This window comes from Gopherus evgoodei, chromosome 6 (assembly GCF_007399415.2).
Source record: "Gopherus evgoodei ecotype Sinaloan lineage chromosome 6, rGopEvg1_v1.p, whole genome shotgun sequence".
NCBI lineage: Eukaryota > Metazoa > Chordata > Testudines > Testudinidae > Gopherus > Gopherus evgoodei.
In genome coordinates this window covers 127,622,377-127,649,267 of record NC_044327.1, presented here as the reverse complement: position 1 = coordinate 127,649,267, position 26,891 = coordinate 127,622,377, and positions in this window count along the sequence as shown.

Below are 26,891 nucleotides of genomic sequence, written 5' to 3'. Positions count from 1 at the left end.
GGACTCAAAAGACCAGATTTTATTCCTGGCTCTGCCACTGCCATGCTGAGTTACCTTGGGCAAGTCATTTCTCCTCTTTCTGTCTCAGTACCCCAATCTGTAAAATGGGGATAGTCACACTGACCTCCTTTGTAAAGCATTGAGATCTATGCACAAAAAGCACTATAGAAAAGCACTTTAGATCTGCTGTTCGCCAAACATATTGGGTCATATACCAGCTTCTTAAAAAAGGTAGTGAACATTAAGTTCAGGTACCACCAGTGGTACATGTCCCACAGTTTAGCAACCTCTGATTTAGACATTATGTGCCTAAATCATCTCTGGGTTACTCTGGTATAACTCTATTGATTTCAATGGCATTACATCAGTGAAAACTGAAGTAGTGGTGCAACAAGCCTTTACAATTATCCTGCTGAACACGTGTAGAATATTTTTTTTTCTGCACAGTCAAGTACTCAAGAGTTAGGAAATGCTAGAAGGCTCTTTGTGCAACTTTAAACGAATCAGTCTGAGACAGACATCCTGGAAACTTTCAGCCCAAATGGTGCAAAAATGGGCCAAGTTATAAGCAACTGGAAAAAAAAGGTCTTAAAATGAAAGTGTCAGGAAACCTGAACTAGATGCTGTGCTACAAGCTTTTCCTGTACTATGGCCCTGGAGCCTTGGAATTCTGCCTGTCCTTTAAGGGCTCTCCTGCTCTGAGGGATGAATTCCATGGAAGAACATTGAGTTCCTGAAAGACACACACACAAAGATACACATTGCCCACTCTGCCGAACAGGCGGGGTGAAAGTAACTTAAAGGACTTACCAGTACGCCAGAATCCTTGGCAGGGGGGTGGGGCCTCAACTGGAAGGGGTGTTGCCTGAACCAGAAAGGGCGAAGCCTTTAAATTCCCAGCTGTCGCTACCGCAGCAGAGCCCTGGGCCCTTTAAATCACTGCCAGAGCCCCACTGCCAGAGCCCCGAGGTAGCAGCGGCAGCTGAGGGCTTCAGAGGCGATTTAACGGGCCAGGGGCCCCTGCTGTAGTAGTGGCAACTGAGAGCCCCGGGCCCTTTAAATCACCACCGGAGCCCCGGGCTGCCGCCGCTACACTAGAGCTCCAGCAGCGGGGCTCGGGAGGCGATTTAAAGGGCCAGGGGCTCCAGCCTGGGTCTTCGGGTAGTACTCATAGAAGATCCCAGGGATTCTCCAGGTTTCTTTAAAAGTCAAATGGAAAACTAAAAGCTAAAATCAGCCCAAATATCTCCTTACAGATATAATAACTGGAGAATAATATTAATACAGAGAGGTGGATCTTTTTGAACAAAAGGGCAGGATATCGCTCTGTATAAGAAGCTCAATCATCCATATAGGGTTTTGATAGCCTGTATTTAGAGTGACATGATATTCACAGGAAAAGCAGGGTAATTGCTCATTTCAGTTGCTTACACCCTGTGTCCTCAGTGGAACACTCTCAGGAGAAAGTTAACAAGAGAGGGAAAGAGAGACAACATTGATAAAAAAAATATTGTGCACTTGATAGCAGGGAAATAAACCCCTCTTTTTAAGCAGTGGGAAAAACTGTTGAGCCAAGCATCTGCTAATGCCATTCTCCAGGGCACAAGCTGTAATTCCAAGCAGATCTGGAGAGGACCAGCAAGGGTGAGCAGATTATCCTTGAAATATAGCTACACTCTGCTTGCTTGTCACCATGCTGACCAATACTCATAATCACAGTACACAATGAAGCCATAATCACTTAGCGAGTCAAATCCCTCCAGGCTGACAGGTGGTCAGATAATAAACCACATGCAGAGTAACAAAGCCTGGTGTGGTGGATTAAGCACAGGGCTAGAATCAGGCAATTTAGGTTCTAGCCAGGTGGCCTCGAGCTATTCACGGAACCTCTCATGAGCATGAGAGCATGAAAGCATGCCACATGAGCATAACAATACAGCTCCAGCTTCCCAGTGGTATTATGAAGCTGATAAGGTACATCCTCACTTGGTGTCCATCAGTGTAGCTCTGCTGAGTTTAATGGAACTACAGCAGCAGACAGCCTGACCCACAGACGTGTAAAGAACTTCAGGATTCTCAGAGGGAAATCTCTAACAAAAGTGTGTGATACTATTATTATAGAAAATAGTATTGATATGGATATTTATGACATCTTGCAATCTTGATGCCTGCTATCAAGGACCTCCAGAGCCTTTATGGTGTGCGCTAAAGAGACAGCTGTTCCTAGCAGGGGCTGTGACACACTCACATCCTTTGTGGATCAGTCACCTGGTTTTTCAGGTGCAGTGGGGGACACAGCTAACATACACTAACTAGTTGATTACACAGCCACAGCCTGCATCATCAACACATCTTTTCACATAAAGCAGCACACTTTTGTGTCACATTTCATTATGCCCATGTAAGATTTTGGGGGGAGAGAGCATAACTTTTCTTTCCTGTCATCCTTCATATTTTTATTTACATTGCCAAAAAAATCCCATTGGGAGATGCCAAATTAACAGCCCAAGAATCAAAGTCCTCTAAAAATAAGCACTGCCAGTTGGCAAGGAGTAGGCAGGTAGAGAGCTGAGCAATAGCTTGTCCATTTGTCATTACCTTGTTCTCCCTCCTGCTTATTTGAATATCTCCTGTACCTGTTTCATCTTTGGATAACTCCAAATGTTAGATCTTTGGGGCTTCTAAGACAGTCATTTTACCATGTGTCTGTGCAGCACCTAGCACACTCGGACCCTGGTCAAGGTGATGGGAAGGAGATGCTTGTTTATGAGAAGACTTTTTCCTTATGAAGTGGGCCAAGGAATGAGATATTTGGAGAAGTCTTGGGCTAAGATATTTTTCCCACTTCTTGTCTTAAACTGTTGAGAAGTGCTTCTCTCTTGGGCTTCTGATTCTGTGAAGGATATAAACCTATGCTTAGCTTTAGGCATTGTCTACACTATGCATGAAAGTCAATCTAAGTTACCCAATCTGAGTTATGTTAATAACATAACTCAAGCCAACGTACTTAGATCTACTTACCATGGGGTCCACACTATGCGATGTCAACTGGAGACGCTCTCCCATCGACTCCCCTTACTCTTCTTCATCCGATGGAGTACAAGAGTCAATGGGAGAGTGATCGGCTGTCGATTTAGTGGCCTATCCATTGATTGCCACAGCATCGATCCTCTGGTAAGTGTAGACAAGCCCTAAGATACATGTCTAAGTCCCACTGAAGTGAACGGGACTTAAGCACATGTTCTACATTTAAGCACATGTTTGAGTGCTTTGCTGAATCTGGGCTGTTACCAGCTGCCATGTGCCATGGCAGAGGAGGCATTTGCTCTCTACTTACAGCTTGTAAATCACTTTGGGATCTTTTGGGATGATTAGCACTGTAAAAAATATCGTATTGGCCCAAGCATCAGAAGGGTAGCCGTGTTAGTCTGGATCTGTAAAAGCAGCAAAGAATCCTGTGGCACCTTATAGACTAAGGTGCCACAGGATTCTTTGCTGCTTTTACGTATTGGCCCAGAGTGACATAGTATATGTAACCACCATCTTTACAACAAAGAGCCAGCAAAATAATGCAGGTCACAGCAATGTCTTCAGCTAGCAACATTATTTGCTACATTTCGAGTGCCAGGGTGGATCCAGTCCAGCCCAGCAAGCATAAACTGGCATAGAAGGAATGACAGACATTAGGCATAAGTACTTTTTATATCAAGCCTTTGGCAAGTTACTTGCTGGAAAAATCTGTTCCCATGAATACAATCCAAAATCTGCAAGTTGTGCTATCAAGGCATATGATACCTTCTGCTATCCTGGGATATGTTAATTTGCGCCATCCTGGGATATGCCAAATCATTGCCAGGGTAACAGTTCATTCCAGATGCCAGTCAAGGTCCCTTTCAATAGCCTTAGCGCATTTTGGAATGCGAGTCGTTTTGATGTAACTGTAGAACAAAGTGTACTTTCTCCACCAGAAATTGTGAAAATCACTTTTGAGTGAAAAATGGGTAATTTCCTACAATTTCCCCACTTAAATGTGGTTTGCAATAATGCACTTACGGATCTCTTTTTTTTTCTATGTCTACATGACAGAAAAACATTTCTTCCTTCATTGGTAAGTATATTCCAGAATGGGAACTGAAAACAAACAAAGAAAATTAAGTTGAAAATGATAGAACCAGAAACTTGGTTCCCTAAAGACAGAAATTGTGTGTAATAATTTATGTAAAAGGCTGGTAGATACCACTGCAACAGTTCATTAGTGATAGAGAGAGACACCAGAAAAGGATTGGAGTGAGACAGGTGATCAGCCTCCATATCCAGACACGATTTCAAAGAGAAATTTTGAAATTAACTGAATGACATATTCACTGAATAGTAATTGACCAGCTGTAGTAGCTAATATGTTTGAGAGTGATCAGTTTGCATATGTCTACAGACTCATGCTCATAGATTTGGGGGGGGAATGTATTTTCTAATGAAAAACCATTCTATTGTTAAAAAAGCAAGCAACTGTTCAATTTTTTTTTAAAATGAGAATTTAGTGAACACATCAACAATGTGAAGAACACATTAATAATGAATTCCACCTTGGGGCAGGTCACTTGATACAGTATTGATAACAGCAGCAAAGAATCCTGTGGCACCTTATAGAGTAACAGACGTTTTGGAGCATGAGCTTTCGTGGGTGAATACCCACTTCCTCAGATGCATGTCTGATAACATTGATAACATTATTTTGTGTGTAGACTATGAAATCCAGTTCACAGGTTAGGAAGAGAAGTGAATTTAGCCAGGGCAAAGCACACAAATAAAACAGACGCAGCTTTGGAGAAGAATAAATGAAAGAATGCAAGTGTGTCAGTTAAAGCCATATGAGGAGAATGTAACATTAACCATTACAGGTAATTAACCACCAAAACAGTTTACCAAGGCACTGATGGATTCTATCCCATGAAGTTTTCACATCAAGATGGGATGGCTTTCAAAAAGATCTGCTGTAGTTCCACCCCATGCTATCTAAGGTGCTCATTTGCCCCTCCAGCAGAGTATCTCAGCCCCTCACAATCTTTCATTGATTTAACACACAATACCCCATTGAGGTAGGGCAGTGATTCTAGACCCATTTTATAGAGGGGGAACTCAGGCCAAATGACTTGCCTGTGGTCAGGTAGGAAGTGCAAAAATTTGAACATAAGCTTACCAGCTTTGAATCTATCACCGGTGCAGGAATCACTGGGTGAAATTTTATGCCCTGTGTTCTGCAGGTGGTCAGATGATGTTTTAATGGTCCCTTTTGGCCTTCATATCCATAAATCTGAATGAATCTATGAAAACACAGTAGGGGCTGATCCTGTACACAGTGTAGGCCAGGGGTCAGCAACCTTTCAGAAGTGGTGTGCCGAGTCTTCATTTATTCACTCTAATTTAAGGTTTTGTGTGCCAGTAATACATTTTAATGTTTTTTAGAAGCTCTCTTTCTATAAGTCTATAATATATAACTAAACTATTGTTGTATGTAAAGTAAATAAGGTTTTTAAAAAATGTGTAAGAAGCTTCATTTAAAATTAACTTAAAATGCAGAATCCCCCGGACTCTGCATTTAATTTCAGTGCCACTGAAAATCAGTTTGCGTGCCGCCTTTGGCACGCGTGCCATAGATTGCCTACCCCTGGTGTAGGCCTTTCTCTCTTGAGTAATCCCATTAGGTTAAAAAAAGCTAGTCATGTGATAAGAGCTATTCATGTCAATAAAGATTTGCCAAATCTGCCCCGTTGTGAATGTTCTTGCTTCCTGTGTTTTCTCAGCAGTAAGTACGGAACTCTCTGGCATCTCTTTGGGAAACAGAAATCATTATGAGACACAGTATGGAGGAAAAGTGCTTAATAGGGCACAGTGCAGCACACCACATCGATCCATTTTCTTTTACATGAAAAAATGACTGAATGCGCAAATAACTGACTTTTCATTTTGTAGTTTGAGCATTTTATTTTCCATTTTTCTGAAGATGCCTCCCTAAACAAAATGAATACTGGAAAAGAGAATTCAGTGTGGCCAAGGACAGGTGCAAAAGTCAGCAAGCCGAACCCCCATCCTTTCTCATGCTACCATTTTGTACTGGCACTTGCACCAAGGAGTAAAGATTTCTATTGAAATTTGGATCCCGGGGCCATTGTAACTGAGAGCAGAAACTCTCTATTTGGGTGGAAAGAAAAGAGCAAGATTAATCACTCAAAACCAAGTTGTTTTAAAAGGATTTACCTCTGTTGAAGCTGCCCAGAATTTCATGCAGTTGGAAGCAGTCCTGGCAGGGGATTTATGGACAGAATGTATGTGAAGAAGTCAATGATTCATGACCAAAGCAATGTATTGCCATCCATCTTAGACACTTATGTGACTTCCATCATTGTAATATCTGAGTATCTTAGATTCTTTAACAGAATTAGCCTCCCAACTCCCTGGAGCAGGGAAGGGTAGTTATCCCTGTTTCACAGATGAAGAACACAGCACCTGAGTGACTTGCCCACCAAAGTCTTCAGCAGAGCAGGAGTTTGAACCTGGGCCTTGCAAGTCCCAGCTTAAGGCAGTTAGCTGTTGACCCTCTTTCACTGCACTTCATTGCTCTGCTATTCAGAGCATCTTACAGCCTACACAAAAACATGTAAAAATAAATTGGAGCAATATCCACAAAAAGAATCTCCTTTTACACCAGCACAATCTAGTCCTCTCCTTCCCAACTCCATCTACTCATACCCCATTCAATGCCACCTTCAATATCGGGAATATAGGTAGAGATCGCAGCATTCCTGAATATTGATTCACCTCCTTGGATAATAACAAGGGGATTCCCATTACAAAGATGATGCAGAAAGAGAGTATAGACTGGGGCTATATTGTCTTACTTCATTGTGATCCAATATGTTTCCAAACACTCCACAACTCCTCTCCACCCTTGCTTTGGCTTGATTTTTCCACCTATGACCTTTCAACTCCCTCTTGATCAGGTTTCAACAGTCAGGAAGTTGCCATGTGTGGTCAATACAGATGTTGGAAGCTAAGCTACATTCCATCCAACATGCAAGGAGTTACTGAAGTAGCCAGGACCCAAATCATGTAGAGAGTTCTCTCCCCCAGTCTTAAGTTGTTATAAGTTTAATATAAAAAATAACCCATCAATGTCAAGATAAAAAAAGAATGTCTTACTATAAACCAACAGGAAAATGACTCAGATGTTTGTGTTATGTTTCTAAAATATGAGTTTTCTATTTGTGACTTTTGTATGAAATAACAGGGCAGGTAGTCTGATACCCTCAGCATGCTTGATACAGTGTACCTAGCTGGAAGAAAATATTGGTCCAAAAGCCTGAGTTTTGCCATATGGAACTTTTACTCTCAGGGGATTCCTGCGCTACTGTGCGTGCACAGAATGTATGTCCTGTGCAGATTTCTTTTCGTCCCCGCAGAAAAAGGGACTTTCTGAAAGGGAAGCCAGAATAGTGGTCATATGACCCTGCCCAGCAGAATGTTTTGGGCGGCCAGAGTAGCTGGCAAGAGGTAAATCACTGTGGGGCAGGAGGTGGAACTAGGAAAGACCCAGCTGGTGGCTCCTGCCTTGCTCCGGGCTCAACGGCTAGTCCTGGCTGGGATGGGGAAGATGGAATTTCCTCTTCCCCCGCAGGCATCTGGGGCCTGGTCAGATCCTCTCCCACTGCACCTCATGTTCGTGGGGAAGTTGGCTCAAAAGCCTTCATAGAAGACCTGACTCTGGATCAGGGTTTTGTGCATAGCAGAGCGGTTGCCTCACTGCCACCTATGGAAAGTGGGCTCTTGACCCAAGACATTCTCCCTTTCCCCAACAGCTCTGCGTCAGGTGTCCCCGCAATCCCCCTGCACCTGGACCACCCCAAGGAGTGATCTGCACCTGAATTCTGCCACCACTGTGCCCCAACCAGGAGCTCCTGGATCCCAAGACACTGAGCCCCACTCCCCCAGCATCTGGACCCCCATGGAGCTCTCCCACACCCAGAACCCCCCTGCCAAGCTCCATCACCCCTCACATCCAGCCCTCCACCCCCTGCTGAGCCCCAAGCACCTTCACCTGGTTCCCTCAGCACAGGGTTGAGGTTGGGATAACCAGGTCCATTATCCCCAAAAGGTTGACCTGGTGGCTGCAATGATTTCCAGTTGGGCTGTCCCCCAAAGAGGATGCCAGAGGGGATGCTGTTCCCCGCCAACAGAAGCAGGCTTAATATTTAAGCTGTAGGGAGACCAATGGAGGCTCTGTAGTGAGCCCCTAGAAGCTAATTTGTGGCCACCCTCCTAACCACTGGGTCATAGGCAGTTCTTCAAGCCTGGAACACTGTTCTGAGCAGCAGGAGCATGTGCACTCTTCCAAGGGACTAGCAACACTTTACGTCTTTGCTTTGGATTTGGAGATTTTTCCCAAATTATGACCGAGGGAATCAGTTTAATCTCCCCTGGATTCCAAGCTGGCAACCAGGCACTCTTGAGCTAGCCAAGTGTATGCAGAGAGACAGATTCCTAAGCAAGCACAGCATTTCTGAACCTTTAGAGATGCAGAGAGCTAGGTAGTTATCACTAGGCAGAGAGTGCTGCAGTATGACCAAGACTTTATGGGTGTAGGTGTTGGGCTGTTTACCAAGGTGGCTGAGTGGTTAAGGCATTAGGTTCAAGCCCCAATAGGTGTGAGAGTATGTGGGTTTGGATCCCACTTCTAATAGGCTGCTGCTACCCTTTGACCAACTGGTAATAAAATTAATGCTGCTGCTTCTCTTTACAAAACCTTCTCCTGTCTTCCTCTGCTGCAACCAAGCCCCAAATTAATAAATAACTTCAAAAAGGCAATCACCTCACTACAGGGGGACGAAAGGCCCAACCCAAAACTGCCACCAAGGACCCAGGGAGATTTGAACTCACAACCACGGGCTTACAATACCAGTGTGCTAACTTCTGAGCTATAGAGCCAGGCAGACCAAACTCTCTGCCGAAGCCTATGTAAAGAATGCTGTGCCTGCCATCATCCCACACTCAAAGCAGCAGGCTGATTGAAGATGTCCCACTAAGCCCCCCTGCCAGGCTCTATCGCCTCTCACATCCAGGCCCCCCCCCCAATAAGCACCAAGCACCTTCACCTGGTTCCCCCTTCAGAGTTCCATTGCCTGCATCCAGAACCTCCCCAGCAAGCATCTGGGTATCCAGATCCCCCACACAGACACAATCCCCCACTGAGCCACGCTCACCCAGATTACCCCCACACAGAACCCTCTCAACCCACACCTGAGTTGCTGCACATTTGAATCCTGCCTTATTGAGGCTGCTTCCACACACCTAATGCACCTGGAATGAATGGGCAGGGCCCTGGGATTTTTCTGGGTTAGGCTCTGTCCTTGGGCTGTAAGGGTTGGGTACAGCCTCACTGCTACACCCCCGTCTGAGGTGCGGGGGGAGCTGCACAGTGATTTCCCACCTCTGTGCAAGCGGTGAGCTGTGCTCCCCAATGCCATGCTGAAGCCTCCACATATATCTGTTAAATAACATTCGCAGAAATTTAAAATGTCTATGCAGAATTTTTAGGCACAGAAGACAATCAGAATTATGATTTGCCTCAGCCCCCTGCCCCAGGGCCTCTGCTTTCCAAGACCACGGCCATGGAGCAAGGCAGGGTGCTGCATCGCCAAGCACAGGGCCAGGCCAGGTGTGGAGAGCCCTTCGTGTTAGGAGGGGAGTGTGGCCAAGAGCCACTATGCACTGGAAGTGCACCTCTTTTCCCATGGAAGCTGGGTCTAAAGCCTCTGTAGGCAACCTGGCTCTGGATCAGGGTTTTGTGCAGAGCAGAGCAGCCACCTCACTGCCATCTATGGAAAGTAGGCTTTTGAGCCAAGACTCTCTTCCTTTCCCCAAAAACTGTGCTCCAGGCAGCCCTTCAGTGGGGTGGCAAAGGTGCCCTCAGTGGGGGTTGAGGTTGGGAGAACCGGGTCCATTACCCACAGTGGGTTGACCTAGTGACCACAATTCATTTCAGCTGGGCTGTCCCCCAAAGCAGATGCCAGTGGGAAGCTGCTCCCTGCCAACAGAATCCATGGTGAAAGGCTTAATATTCAAGCTGTAGGAGACCAAGGGAGGCTCCATAGTGAACTTCTGGAAGCTAATTTCTGGCCCTTGGGCCTAGAGGCCCCGGGACCCCATCCTCGCAACAACTGGGTTATAGGCAGTCCCCCAAGCCTAGAATGCTGTTCTGAGCAGCAGGAGCAGGAGCGCTCCCCCATGGGACCAGCGGCACTCTATGTCTTTGCTTTGGATTTGGAGACTTTTCCCAAATGCCACCATAATATGACCAAGACTTTTTAGGTGTAGCGGTTGGGCTGTTCAGGTCTATTTACCAGGCTGGTGAAGTTGTTAAGGTGTTAAACTTAAGACTCAATAGATGTGTGCTTATGTGGGTTTGAATCTCACTTTTGGTAGGCTGCTGCTGCTACCCTTTGACCAACTGGTACAAAAATTAAGGTTGCTGCTTCTCTTTTGCAAAACCTGCTGTCCTACTCTGCTGCACTCAAGCCCCAAATAAATAAATAACTTCAGGAAGGCAATCATCTCACCTGGGAGATAACAGGCCTAACCCATAACTGCCACCAAGGTCTCAATCAGAATTGAACTCACAACCTCTGGTTTATAAGGCCAGGGCGCTAACCCCTGAGCTATGGAGCCAAGCAGGCTACAGTCTCTGCCCAAGCCTAGGTAAGGGATGCTGTGCCTGCCATCAGCCCACACTCAAAGCAGCAGGCTGGTTAATGATGTCCCAAGAAGTCCTTCTTCCACTAGGCTATGCTTGGGGCACTTACCAGAATGGCTGAGTGGTTAAGGTGGTGGATTTAAGTTCTAATAGATATGTGTCTATGTGGGCCCAATTCCCACTTTTGGTAAGATGCTGCTCTCTTATCTGGTAGTGCTAAGCAGCTGGCTTTTATTCCTTGGCCATGGCATTGCTGCTATCAGGAAAGCTCCCTCCAGCTGCCCACAGCTGGGCAAGGCAAATGAGTCTGCAAACTTACTCCTGTGGCAAGGCTCCAGCAAGATTTGAACTCAAGACCCCTGCTTTACAAAACCAAAAACCCAACATCAAGCTAACCATCATCACTCCTGGAAGAGCACAGTTCATATCAGAAGTTGCTGATTTTACTCCTGGGGGAAATCTGAGCCTCTGTGCACATGCAGACTTTATGTCCCCTGCAGAATTCTTTGCTTCCCCGCAGGAAAAACTTTCTGATGGGGAAGCAAAACGAAGCCAGAACAGCAGTCATGTGACCCTCCACAGCAGTGTGTTTCAGGTGGCCAGGGCAACTGGTAGAAAAGTAAATCGCTGTGGGTTAGAGTGGCAGGACTGGGGAAGACCCTGCTGTTGGTTCCTGCCTCGCACCAAGCTCAGCTGCTAGTTCTGACTGGGCTTTTCTGGGGCAGGCCCAGTCTTTTTGCTATCAGGATTGGGTCCAGCCTCGCCACTGAGTTCATGCCTGGGAGGCATGAGGAGCTGCATAGTGATCTTCCCCCTCTGAGCTCCCCAATGCCATGCTGGAGCCTCCAAATTTTTTGGAGAATTTAAGAATATTTTTATGTTGGGAGTTTTAATTTTTTTGGTGCAGAAGGCAATTAGGAATAAATTTTGTTGCCATGAAATGGACAATGTGGTTGAATATATGGTGTGAGGAAACATTTGCTGCATCTTGTTGGGTACATTCTCATCATTACGGTACTTACAGGGGGCAAGCGCAATAACATGACAATAACATTACGGTATGGTATGGTACGGAGGGTTTTCCACTAAACTGACAATATTGGTCTTATCCTCTGGATTTATGACCTTTTCAAGGGAGGAACAAGGGGATGAGGGGGAGGGCTGGGTTTTTTAAAGAGAAATGTATGCTCTGCAATATGCTGAAGAAAATGCTTTGCTTGCAGGACTTGCTTATTTCACTTTTCATTTCACTCCATAAATGTGAATAATTTTCCTGGGAGAACAAACAAAAGGTCATTTTGGCCAAAGTCCTATTAGTTTGGAAGTACATCCTATCCCTTTGAGGAGTTCATTTATGGTACTAGATTGGTTTGATTCAGTGAACATAAAAAAAAATGCACATCCACTCAGTTTTGCATCCAATTTATTATATTCTGCCATTATAAGAAGAGAAAAAGTTATAATCTAGCCACTCCAGTATTTCCCAATGGCCAATTTTTTGTAGAGAACCTTAACATATAAGCAAATTTGGTTGGCCAGAACATTTCTATATTTTTTCTTGTTCTTACTGAACACAGCAGAAAATAGCTTTATTTAAAATATTAGCTTGCATGGAACTCCTTACAGTGTTGGATAATGCAGTTGCAGGGTCAATTTCTGTTGCAACTAGCTCTATGCTTAGCTCCTTGAAGTTAACAGGCCAAATTCTGCTCTCATACCACTCTAAACCCTATATAACTCTATGGAAGTCTCTCACAGTGGTGTCAATCTGGAGTAACTCCACTGTACTCTCATTTACATGGATGTAAATAGTTCTACTCTAATTTCCTGTCAGAATATAGGAGCCCAGAGACACCAAACCAACAATGGAAAACAATGATAAAAAAGGATATATCATAATTTTGAAAAGGACTGAGTCTAAATAATGGCTATATTTGGGGGAATGTTGACCTTTTTTCTGGAATGTGTGTGTCTGTGCTACTGTGTTGGTTAGCTCGTATTTGATCTCTTCTTTTCAGAATCTTATACTGTCCCCATCTCCTTTAGATCTGAACAACTGTGTCTGGGGGGAGGAGAACATAAGAACAGCTATACCGGGTCACACCAAAGGTCCATCTAGCCCAGTATCTATCTACCAACAATGGCCAATGCCAGGTGCCCCAGAGGGAGTGAAGCTAACAGGCAATGATCAAGTGATCTCTCTTCTGCCATCCATCTCCATCCTCTGACAAACAGAGGCTACGGACACCATTCCTTACCCATCCTGGCTAACAGCTATTTATGGACTTAACCTCCATGAATTTATCCAGTTCTCTTTTAAATGTTGTTATAGTCCTAGCTTCACAACCTCCTCAGGCAAGGAGTTCCACAAATTGACTGTGCACTGTGTGAAGAAGAATTTCCTTTTATTTGTTTTAAACTGCTGCCTATTAATTTCATTTGGTGACCCCTAGTTCTTGTATTATGGGAATAAGTAAATAATTTTTCCTTATTCACTTTCTCCACATCACTCATGATTTTATATACCTCTATCACATCCCCCCTTTGTCTCTTTACCAAGCTGAAAAGTCCTAGCCTCTTTAATCTTTCCTCATATGGGACCCTCTCCAAACCCCTAATCATTTTAGTTGCCCTTTTCTGAACCTTTTCTAGTGCCAGTATAGGAGGAGAGGGTAAACAGTTCAGAATTCACAGAGAACCTGAATCAGAAAAGCTTCTCTCTTCAAGTAAATACATAACCAACAGAACTTAAAGTTAAGCACATTCTTAAGTGCTTTTCCTGACTTGGAGCCACACTAGGGTAACTCAGTGCATTGCATTTGAAACACTTTCAAATTTAAACGGTGCATAGAAGGACTATATAGATGGGAGGATACTGGGAGGATTTATGAATGACAGTGTGCATATCGAGGGTGGGGGATTAGGTAAAAGCACAAAGGGCAATAACATGACATTAAGCATCAGAGAGGTAGCCATGTTAGTCTGCATCCACAAAAACAATGAGAAGTCTGGTGGCATCCTAAAGACTAACAGATTTATTTGGGCTCCATGCATCTGAAGAAGTGGGGTTTTTACCCATGAAAGCTTATGCCCAAATAAATCTGTTAGTCTTTAAGGTGCCACCGATTATGACTTTGATTTTTAGGACCTCCTCACTGAAAGCTATGGAGAGCTCTGCTTAAAAAATGATGGTATGATATGGCCCAGGAAAGCAGTACCCTGGGGCTGGATCCAAAACCCCACTAAGTCCGTGGAAAGGCTCCCAGTGACTTCAGTGGTCTGAGGAATAGGTCCTTCAGCTTCAACTTATAGGTGTAAAGTCGCTGATAGTGTGAACAATGTGCTGTGGATAATACAGCTATTACCAAGGGCCAGATCCAACTCTCATAAATCAACAGAAGCTTTTCCGATGGAAATTGGATCACTCTCTAAATTACTTGTGATCCATTAACCTTGAAATTCACCAGCTCTTGTCTAGGTATAACAAACTCCTTTGCACTGAAGTGGGCAACTGAACAACTTCAACACATACAGCAATTCCACCTGCAGGCAAATTCTGCTCTTGGTTACACCAGCGAATATCCAGATATGTTCCTCTTGAATCAAAAGTATTTATCTAGATTTACCCCTCCCCCCAGAGCCCCCCACCCACCAATGGCCCGGCTCATCAACTCCTCTCCCACCTGCCACAATCAGCTGTTATGCAGCATGCAGAATGCTCTGGGAGGAAGGGAGAGGAGCGGTGCCAGGGCATGCTCAGGGGAAGGGTAGAACTGGGCGGGCAGAGGCTGGGCAGGGTTGAGGACTTGGGTGAAGGGGTGAGGGTGGGGCCTGAGGTGGAAGAGGGGTGGGAAAAGTTGGGTTGGTGTTTGGGGGAAGGGGCAAGTCTCGAGGTGGAGCTGAGGGTTGAGCACTCCCCAGGCCCAGAAAACACAAGTGCCTATGGATTCTCAATTCCCTGAGGTCAAATTAGAACATATCAATTCCCACTGTTCTTAAAAATGTTGTCTATTTCTTTTATAGTTCCAACAGCCTCAGCATGAAGTCCAGAATCCTTGCAGCCTCTCTTTAACAGATTCCCCCAGAAAGAATTTACATAGTAACAATATAGCATGGGTTATAAACTGTAAGTGTAAATGAAAGGTACTTAGCTGGTACCTAACTCCTTCTTGTCTTCTAGAACATTTTCTGCTGTGATTCTTCAACTCCAAATTACATTTGCCTTATACAAATCTTACACTGAAAGAAGAAAAGAACTCCAACTAAATTCACAGATTCCAAGCCCAGAAGGCACTATTGTGATAATCTAGATTCACCTCCTGTAAGATTGCAGGCCATAGAATTTTCCCAAAATAATTCCTAGAGCAGATATTTTAGAAAAAAAAAATCCAATTTTGATTTAAAAATTGTCTGTTAAGGAGAATCCACCAGAAATATGGTAAATTGTTCCAATGTTTAATTACCCTCACTGTTTAAAAGTAATTATTTTATAAATTTATATTGTCACCCTTCTGCTGAGCGATTACAGAGGCTGGAACTCTTTGGGTTGGTTTCCTGTTGAAGAAGAAATCAGTGACGAGGAGTCTGGGAATTTTCATTGTGTAACTTATTTTATTTAATATGTATGTGCTAGTTCTTGAACAGAGGTGATGAAACAACATAGAGAAAATCTCTGTTTTCAGGAATTTCAGCTCAAATACCAATGCTTGGTTCTCAGGGAGCAATTTTGCATCACAAACTGATTCCACTGGATAGATGAAGGCACAGAACAAACTCTCTTGGTGCTTCCTTGCAAAACAATGTACATCACAAACTATGCTGCATTTCTGGAAAGACTAAACTGCTCACACCCTAAGAAAAAGAACTTGTAAACTATGTGTAACAGCACCACCCGTTGACTCCTGGTGAAACCACATCTTTCTTTAACATCACCTTGTCCTTATAGCTGGGCATCATGGGAATTTTAATAACAATGCATATGTGAAATTGCCTTTTTCTTTTGGGGTGCACAATTTTCTGACAGGGCACACATCTCCTTTGATAATAAAAGCAAACATACTCAAGGAATGGTGCACCTTAAACCTGAACTTTAACAACTGCAATTGAAAGATGCTCTAGTCTTCATGGTCATTCTGTTGTATCTCCACTGCCCATAAAAGCAGTGTAAGGGAATAAGGAATGCCATTCATTTGGGGGTCAGAGGCTTGGAGATGGCCTGGCTACCTGATAAACCCCACCCACTGAACCTGAGAAAGAGGTGGAACTTAATTAGCTGGCCCTCATATAAAGAGAGCAACAGAAAATGGCTGGGAGAGAGGAACTGCAGCACCCACCAAGAAGTTGAGGGACCAGAAGCGGTGCCTGGATGGAGTGCTACCAAAGTGACTGCTGAGGGGTACTGCTGCAGAAAACCAAACAGAGAAGGGCGGGGAGCTCGGTATGTGGATGCTCTGAGGTAAGATCCAGGACATCTGGTTACTGATATGTGAGACTAATTTGGCAAAAGGACTGCTATGCTTGCACTGGCTGTGAAACAGGAGTTTGGTTACTTTTGGTAAGAAGGCTCAATTAAAGAGCTGAAAAATAGCTTTCCCGGATTCCTTGAGAAAGCTCAGTTGAATAACCCCAGGGAGTGGGCTGACCCAGCAAAACAGTCTGACAGGAGGAAGGTGCTATCAAACAGGCCTAATCCTTTCCAGACAGGCAGAATGGTAAACGACCTGCAACCAGAGAAGCCCTCTGGCTAAAACACCAACCAAGCAAATGCCTGGAAAAAAGGCTTTTCACAGTGCCCCGACCCTCTCCAAACTCAGGAACTGATAGGTTGGTGAAGAGAATGGGTTCTGAAGCTAGTGGCTTCCCACTGAGAAATTCAATGGTTCATCCCTTAAGACTGACAGTAAAAGTGCCCCAGCTGATTCCCAGCCAAACTCAGTTTTTGGTTGACATATGATGGTAAACTATTGGTCTTACAAATATTCTGTAATAAACTTAAATTTATTTATTTCCCAAAGGTTACATCCTCACAAAACCATGGTAAATCTCCTGTATAGTGCCATCTAGTGTGCATGAGAAGTGAACATGTAGAACCTAGTTTGCAAGTTCATCGCACTCCTCTTCGACCGTATATTGGGAGGAAAGTGATATTCCATCCCTCACAGTGGTCTGTTGCATTTGATCTGTTTCCATCACTAAACACATGGCTCTGGGGTTCTCAGTTTTTCTTCTTTTTTAGAAAGGCCCCTAGATTTGTTTGCATTTTTTTTCTCATCCCACTATATTAAAACCAACATGTCTACAGAGTGGCTACCAACAGCAAGTTCTGTTTTGGTGCTTAAGCTAAAATCACATCCCTTCTGTTTTTCCCAGCAGCTCAAAGGTTCCTAAAGTATGAATGGATGAATATGTTTTGTCTAATTTCACACCCACTCAAATGCTGTTGGGTCAAAACTATGACTAGACCTGAAATGTTATTGGGGAAGAAGTTAAAATGGGGCAAAGAAGGGAGAGAGAGAAAATACAGTGATATGATTTTTTTAAAGGGTGAAAAATGAAGCAGAGTGTAAACTTTACAGTTGCTTTTGCCAATTTTCTGGACAGATGATGACTTGCATGGAAATTTTAACCAAGATGAAGACACCCTGAAGCAGGCTACATTTTTAATTCTCAGGAGGATGTCAGAGTTTATTCACAGTAATAAATGCGTTTTACTTTGTTACATTATTGTTACTTATTATGGTTTGGCTTGAAGCAGAACCTAGATGCTCCAACAAACATTTTAGTTCCACTAAGTTCTGAACATTAGAGGTTGCCTAGACAAACAGTTGGGGGAGTGGTAAATAATGAAAAGGACAAGTCACTGATTCAGAGCGATCTGGATTGCTTGGTAAACTGGGTACAAGCAAACAATATGTGTTTTAATGTGTCTAAATGTAAATGTATACATCTAAGGAAAAGGAACGTAGGCCGCACTTACAGGATAAGAGGCTGTTCCCTGGGAAGCTATGACTCAGAAAGATTTGTGGAGTGTGGTGGATAATCAGCTGAACCTGAGCTCCCAGGAGAGTGCTGTGTTTAAAAGAGCATAGCTGAGTGGTTTGAGCAGTGGTTTACTAAAATTAGGGTTGTTAGTGCAATCCTTCAAGGGGCCATTTAGGGAATCTGGGGCAAAAATCTGTCTGGGGATTGGCCCTACTTTGAGCAGGGGGTTAGACTACATGACCTCCTGAGTTCCCTTCTCACCCTCAAATTCTATGATCCTTGGATGTATATACAGGGGACTCATGAGAAGAGAGGTGATTTTACATCTGTATTTGGCAGTGGTGTGACTGTTGCTAGAATGCTGCATCCAGTTCTGATGCCTGAAAGAAATTGATAAATTGGAGAGGGTCCAGACAAGAGCCATGAGAATGATTAAGGAATTAAACCAAATGCTTTATATTGATAGACTCAAAGGGTTCAATCTATTTGGCTTAACAAAGAGGTTAATGGGTGACTTGATACAACCTATACATACGTCTGTGGGGAACAAATACCTAATAATTGGCTCTTCAATCTAGCACAGAAATGTACAACTTGATCCAAGACTAGAATTTAACGTAGACAAATTCAGATTTGAATAAGATGTGCATTTTTAACACTGAGAGTAATTAACAATTTGAACCTCTTGCCAAGGGTCACAGTGGATTCTCCATCACTGACCATTTTAAAATCAAAATTGGATGTTTTTCTAAAAGATCTCCTGTAGGAACTATTTTGGGGAAGTGCTATGGCCTGTGTTATACAGGAGGTCAGACTAGATGATCACAGTGGTCCCTTCTGTCCTTGGAATTTATGAATCTGTGAAGTGGCCGCAAACCGGAGTATTAATCTATCCCAGATTAGCCTTCTGTGCACTAAATGTCCGTGAGGACCCTGCTGCCACATACTAAAAGTTCCCAAGTGCATTTTAATCCACTCCCATTCCAAAGAGGGAGTAGCTCAAAGTTCACTGCAGAACTTAAAAACAAGACTGTCCTTCCTCACAGGTATATAATGACATAGGGAGGTAAGCAGATCTTTTAGACATCTGAGATTAGCTCACTGGGTGCAACTTTTTAAAATTAACATATCCTAAAAAGTCAGGTAACACTCTCATTACTGCCTAAGTGACTTAGGACCCTGTCATATTTTCCAAAGGGACTTTGACTCAGATTTTTAAATCTATTTAGGCCATTGCTTCATTCAGCATCACAACACCTAAGTAACTTAGAAGCCTAGGTCTCATTTTCAGAAGTAATTTAGACAACTGGGCTCAGATCCTTAAAGGTATTTAGGCACCTAACGCCTATTGATTTCAATGGGAATTAGGCACTTAAATATCTTTGAGGATTAAGCCATAGGAGTCTAAATTTCATTGGCTTTTGGTGAGATTTAGGCACTTAAGCACTTAAGTCTTTTTTGCAATCGGGGCTGAGGCCCTAAATCACGAGTGAAATTTTTACCTCATTGCTATAAAACAAAAAAGTATAATTTTTGACCATCTTGCTCTCCTGAGAAGAGGATTAGAAATTAATTACCACTCCTGAGTGAAAGAAATGAGCCCACTCTTTCATTCCTTCAGCATGACAAACATCACTGGATGAGACTAGAATTTGGTACTGTCACTTTAAATCACCTTTGGTTCCTGCATATAACTCTTCTCCTGGGTTTTAGTGCCATATTGTAATGTTAAAGTGTAAAACTCTGCATCTGCTGAGGCAGTTGGCTGAAAAAGCAAGTATGTCAATGGTAGTCCCTAGCTGCCATCACACATATGGATTTTCTGTGTTCAGCTATGCCATCTGGTAGCTAGACCTAGATTCACTCCTCAATGAATAAGGACTATCTACCCATATCATTCCTCTTTCAATATGCTACCTGGTTTCATAACCTTGCTTTATAAAATTCTTCTGTGTGTGTGTGAGAGAGAGAGAGAGAGAATGTTCCAGTTAATTGAATATATAGATAAAACACCTTGATGCTGAATACACACACTAAATCTGATAGAAGGGTAATTAAAAATTCAACTTGCAAAGACGATGCTAGAAATTTCATAATTAACACAGCTGTAGATTAGAACTTGGAAATGTACAAAATAATCTACAAATGGACACTGGTATCATCTGAGAAGGACCACTGAAGAATATAATGAGACTATGTGTTAAGTTTCCTGCCTGTCCATTTCCCCTATTTGTGACAATCTTTGTCATGGAACTAGATTAATCTGACATTTTCTTTCCTTGTTACTATTTTTGTCATAATAACAAAGGGGTGGGATTTTATGGCCTCCTCCTAAAGTGGTTCTAATGGCATTAATTTGACTTTTTCAATATTTAAATGCTTTGGCCAGCTCATCGTTTCTCCAGCCGCTCCTCCAATCCACTCCATACTACCGTCCGGCTCATCCCTACTCTTGGGATGAATCACAGCATAATGAGGAGCCAGTGAAAATACCCATTACTGGTCAGTTTAAAATCTTGGAGCCAGCCACTATAGAAGATACCCAGAAACAGGCTGCAGCTTTATGCTTCAGATAAAAAAAGATGCAAGAACCAAAAAGAGAGCAGATTAACCCAAGCTATGGTTAACTGCTAGCACTGGTACATGTGCAAATACTGATACCACAGGCTTTTAACAGTTGTATACTAGCTTCCATGCTGTCTCCCAATCCAGCTTCCCGTTTAATATTTCCTGCTGTTACCCTCAATTGAGTTTGGGCTGCCTTTGTAATAGACTATGGGATCTTGGGGGATAATCATCTGAACATGAGCTCCCAATGTGACACAGTGGCCAAAAGAGATAATGTCATCCTGGGATGCAGAAACAGGGGAACCTATCCTGAGTAGGAGTAGAAAGGTTATTTTACCTCTCTATTTGACACTGGTCTGACTGCTATTTGAATATAATGTCCAGTTCTGGTGCTCAGAATTCAAGAAGGATGTTGATCAGTTGGAGAGGGTTCAGAGAAGAGCCATGAGAATGATTAGAGGTTTAGAAAACATGCCTTCTAGTGAAAGACATAAAAAGCTCAATCTCGGTAATTTAATAAAGAGAAGGTTAATAAGTGACTTGATTACAATCTTTAAGTATGGTCACGGTGAACAAATATTTAACAATAGGCTCTTCAATCTAGCAGAGAAAGGTATAACATAATCCAATGACTGGTAATTTAATCTAGACAAATTCAGACAGGAAACAAGGTGTAAATACCTTGTGCTCTTGTGCCATGGTAACTTCTTCTTCTTTTGTCTAACTAATGGCCCCAAAAGATTTTAGAAAATTTTAAATATTGACTTAAAGAAAACCTCTTATTTCACCTGTCTGTTTATGTAGATATTACTGAACTCATCATCATGGTATTTAAGTATTTATTCAATGAGTCCTATCACAGGATATAACACCCTTGTATGGGTATTTGAAGGAAAGAAAGGAATTAATTTGGGGTAACTTGGAGTTACGAGATAAATTTAGGCTAAATGTCAGGGGGGAAAAGTCTCAGCAAGGAACTCTACCAGACTCTGGTACACGTGTCCCAAGAAAAGTAGTAGCAAGGACCATTGTTTAACCTATTTAAAATAGGGTAGGTCAAGGCCCTTGAGATTATAGTCCAGGGAGCAATCATGTGTTGGTCAGACAGAGATGGATGCAATGGCCTTCTAGGTATTTTCTTTCTATGGTTATTATGCTTTTTAAAAAACAAAAAACAAACAAAAAACTGTCTCTCATAAACCCACCCATCCTCCTTGGAACTTTGTCCAATCTCTTACATTACAAGCATGGTTCATCATTGCTTTCCCTATTTGAATTTATTCACCTCCTGGTTACTGCATCCCTACATGATGAAGCAAAACTGCTGGACCTTGAAACAGTTCTAGATTGCGAAGATGACATCGTAGTAAATCCACTTCTGAAGTAAAGCCTAATCAAATATTATAAGTGGATATGTACCAAACCAAGCTCTCAAGAGTGTTTATATTACAAACTTGGTTTATCAAGGCTATGTTTGCATTATAATCAGCCAGACAAGATCACCTCTGCTGTAACTTCCAGCAAAGTCAAGAAAGTTCCATCATGGATTATCTGGATCCAGTGCATTTATAATAGGGCAGATTACTATATCTATTAGTAAATTGTGAATGTGTACTGAGCAAAGAACCATTAGTGATTGTGAAAGAGTTCTGAGTAGAATCATGTGTATATTTATAATGTCAGGTGACATTAAGCTTTTTCTCACTCATTTCACTGCAATTTGAAAATGGACCTATTTCACCAGACACATCTGTGAATGTTTTCTTTGGAAATAAACACTTTCACCCAATGCAATCAAACAGTCAGGCTGCTGGTGTGCAGACACCACTGCCTGTCATGCTGTCCAATATTGTCTCTGCTATCTAGGCAGGCCACTTGTCCAGTTTTAAACCAGACAGTCCTGCTTTTGCCCCCCATCCAGTACTGAGAGAAAACCAGACGTGGGTTTGTCCAGAGTATCAGGCAGTGGGGACAAAACAATGGAGAGCACACCGCTCCGCCCCTGCCAGCGTGGCCTGGCACATACCATATCTGTGAGGTCATGCTGGTAAGGGCAGGGTGGAATGCTCTTCAAAATGGTGCTACATGTGCAGTATGACCTTGCACAAACCGTGTGTGCGGGGGCAGGGGTGGACTTGCACCATTCCTGGAAGTACCAAACTGTTTGATATTCCAGGAATGTGCGAGTGACAACCCTGCCCCTGTCAGTCTTCATCCGTCTGTTGTCTCTTGTCTTCTACTTAGGCTGTTTCTACACTAGCACTTTTGTAGGTATAACACAGGCCACTCAGGGATGTGAAAAAGACACCCCTTTAAGTGATTTAAGTTACACAGACAGAAGCGCTGGTGTGGACAGGGCAGGAGACACTCTCCCACTGACCTACTTACCATTGCTCGTTGGGGGTGGTTTAATGATACCGACAGGAGAGCTCTCTCCTGCCGGCACAGAGCAGTTACATAGGAGATCTTAGAGTGTCGCAGGGCAGCTGTACCAGTACAGCTGTGCCTTTGCAAGCTCACTAGTAAAGACATTGCCTTAGAATGTAAGCTCTATGGGGCAGGGGAGCATCTTTTTCATTCAGTGTTAGTACAGCACATAGCATAGTGGGGTCCTGGTCCATTAACCCAGGCTCCTAGGTGCACCAATAATAACAAAATCTACTGCAGAGCAAAGCTAGACACCTGAGCAAAAATGTGAGTTCAAAAGGTGAGGGTGACAGTTTGAAAATTGGAATTTTAAATTTTGCACATTTCCAGTCTGAAAATGGCCATTGCATTGCCCAGAAGAGGGACGTGAGAGGGAACAAGGAGACAACATTGACTAAGATAAAACAGCAAAGAGCCTCTGTATGTGACATTTCCCAGAAGAACCTTTCACCAGTTTCAGTTCTGAGCAGAGATGGGGGATGAACTGCAGAACTTAGATTCATCTCAAGATTTGAATTTGGAAGACCCCAGAAGTTAGGGGTGTTCTAATCAGGGAGAGGAGATAGGATCGTGCAGCCTTTCCTAGAGTCACGTGTGAAATTTGGAGCTGGGCCTGTGTTCAAATTTTGAAACCTGCTCTAAAGTTCAGGAAGGATCATGCAGAAGGTGTTGGGATAGCCTGCTTCTGGTTCTAGAAAGAATGAGGTACAATTCAAATATGCACTTTAGATAATCTCAAATACTGTGGTACCATGCAGGGAGAGAGGCAGCTTCAAAGTTAACCAGAATCCAAACCTATAAGGCATTTGAGGTTAAACCTTACATGACAACTGGAAATAAATAAGAAGCCAAGGCAGCAGATGTAGCATAACGCATAATATATTCACTCTGTCAAATTTGTCTTAAAACTAGGCAGCCATATTCTGCAGCATCTTACATGGTAATGGGCTAATGGTAGCTCAACACAGAGCATATTTTGCGGTAATCGGATAATGAGGTGACACAGGCATGGATAACTGTGGCAAGCTCCCACACCTGAAAGGGGATGTCACAATCTTCTGATCTGCAAATGATAAACAGCAATCTTGGCCACTACTGCTCTCCACAAGCAGCTGGGAATCCAACAGGATCTCCCAGGTAACACAACTGAGTCACAAACACTAAGCATAGTCCCACAACTGAGGAAGCAGGTACTGACTACAAGATCTCTATTCAAGATGAAAGGGAGGATGGGTTAGGGCCCTTGCTTAGGCTTAAGAGACATAGGTTCAAGTCTTTGCTTTGCTACAGACTATCTGTGTGACCTTGAGAAAGTCTCTTAGCCTCTCTGTTCCCCATCTGTAAAATGGAGAAAATAGTACTTCCCTTCCTAGGAGAGGTATTGTGAGGGTGATTACAATAAACATTGTGATGTGCTCAGATGTGACAGAGGCGCATATAGGATAGATTTGTTATTTTTAGTGCCTTCCTCCAAGGCCAAGCAAGACAGTATTCAGCTGGACAAGCCAACTGACTGCATTGGCTAGGTCCTAAGAAATAGTAAGGAAAAGCTGTGCTCACATTGGAGACATCACAGCCAACTCAACCTTGGTAGCTCCCCCAACATTTCATACATGATAAACAGGAGGTTTGACAAGGAAGAGCCTTGCAATACACCTACCTGCCCCTTCTGTGGCATGAGGGAGACCCTGGCACATGTCTTCTTAGAGTGTGCCAGGTTGCAGCTCCTATACCGGCTCCTCACCAATCTCCTGTTTTGTTTCTGGCTGCACTTTTCCCCTCACCTCCTTCTCAACACACTCCCTAACTGTGGCCCTACAAAGTCAAGGGACCTCCTGATCAACCTCCACCTCGCCCTGGCTAAAAAGGCCATCCACGCAACCAGGGAGAGGAGGTTGGCCAATGGAGATTCCGGTGACTGTGGGGCTTGTTTCCCATCCATGGTCTGTTCACGTATCCAGGTGGAGTTCCTTTGGGCGGCGTCCACTGGCTCCCTTGACGCCTTCGAGGAGCAGTGGGCACTGTCCGGGGTTCTCTGCTCGGTGTCCCCATCAGGTTCCCTTCTTATGACCCTTTGACCGCACTCCTGTCCCTGTTCTTTTATTAGTTGTCCCCCCAAATCAGTGGGGTTCTGAGGTCCTGTGGGTCCTCCCCTTAGGCTGGAGGGGGATCTTTTAGCAGTGGGTGGGCTTCCGCTCGCCCACTTCCCAGAAACCCAATAGATACTTCAGTGAGAGGAAAAAAACCAGAGCCATTAAAGAAGACCTTGCAAAGGTCTGCAACACCTCAGGCAGTATTGAAGGCAGCTTATGGACCTAGAAGAATCACCATGGAAACTTGTTCTAATCCATTACCAACAGGAAATTCTCATGCTCTTCAACATCCCTGTGATGTAAGTCAGTGTTATACCCGCTTTACAGGAACATAAACTAAGACATAAAGAGGTTAACTATAAAGAGGGTAAGTAAACTGCCAAAAAATCAAGTCATGAAGCCTCAGAGCCAGGAACAGGAGTGCTGGTACTGGCTTCCCAGGTCTAACCGCGAGGCAGCAACAATATATTTAGTGTACTATTGGCATGCTTTGATCCTAAACAGCATCTGATCTCATGAGTTATACTCCATCTGTACCCTGCCTCCCTGTGTTTCGTTAGAGCAGAGGGCAAGCGAACTTCCAATAGGTGTTGAGGTGTTTGGTTGAATGCATTTATCAATAATAACAGTAAATTATTAGTGGAAGGAGGGTATTTCACCAGTGAGGATTTGCATTCATTTGCTCAGCCATTCATACAGATCCTGTGGTCAAACATCCAGAACGAAATCACAATGAAGAGATTTAAGAGGCCAGTTCCCTCTGAGCACGTGCAGGGTATCAAGGACTTCCTTCATGTGCGAGAAGGGCATCGCCAGGAGTGAATCACTTGTGAATCATCCCTATAAACTTTTCCAGGACTACTAGTTTTGTCATTGCAATGTGAACATGAGAGCACAGATTTTATATGCATAGCACTGTCATAAATAAATCATAGGGAAATGTAATGAGAAAACATGTAGCGAGAAGTAAAGCAAACCTCTATAAGAAACATCAACAGTGTTTTATAATTCAATTCAGTGAAGGACTCTGTAAGGAAAAAACAGTGTTTGCGTGTTGTATATATGGAATTTAAAGAATCATGTACATTTATTGCAAGGCAATATATTAATCAAATGCAGATGACACCATTTAAGATAGCACTTGAGATTTCAAATAAATAAATAAATCATAGCTCGGTATGAGCACTGAAGACAATGGCATATGAAGGTGTTCAGTACGTCTCGGGATCTGGCCCTAAATAAACATGATGGAAAAAACATGGGTACAAGGGGAAACGCTCTCTTGGATTTCAGGTTTAAAAGGAGGATTATTTTTGGTATATCAGCACTGAACAAGAATTCAGGAGATCCGGGTTCAACTTCTGGCTCTACCACTGGTTTCCTAAGTGACTTGGGGCAAGTCACGTAGGGCCAGATTTTCAAAATCACTCAGTGGTCAATAGGTCAGGTTTTCAAAAGAGCTCAGCTCCCATCTAAGCACCGACAGAAGGACTAGATTCTCAGAAGTGCTCAGTATACAGGGCTCTTTTGAAAATCTGGCAGCATATTCTGGTTCCTAAATAGGAGCTGAGCTCTTCTGAAAATCTGCTCACATGGTAGGTACTGAGCACTTTTGAAAATCCGACCCTTTTCATCTCTCTTTACCGCAATTCCTCGTCTATAAAATGGACAAAATAATTCTTCCGTTGTGTGTGTTTAGATTGCAAACTCTTTGGGACAGGGACTGCCGCTTAGTTTTTGTATGGCCATCACCTAGGATACCTTTACATGCCACCATGATGCTAAATGAACAAATGTCTTTTCAGAGTCTCTCCTGTTTTAAAAAAAAAAAGCTTAGGTTTTTTTTTTAAAGCTCCTATTGTCAAGACCCAAAGACAAATTGGCGCCTGATGATGATAGTCATTCAATTCTGAAACACGGACCATATTGCCTTGATTAAAACCAGATGTACTGTGAGGGCATCCAGGTCATTATAGTATGAACAATATCACAGACATCATCTAGCAATCTATGTCCTCTGACATGAAGTGCACTGTAGCCCTTCTCCTTCAGCCAAAGCAATGACACTCCATGAGTTC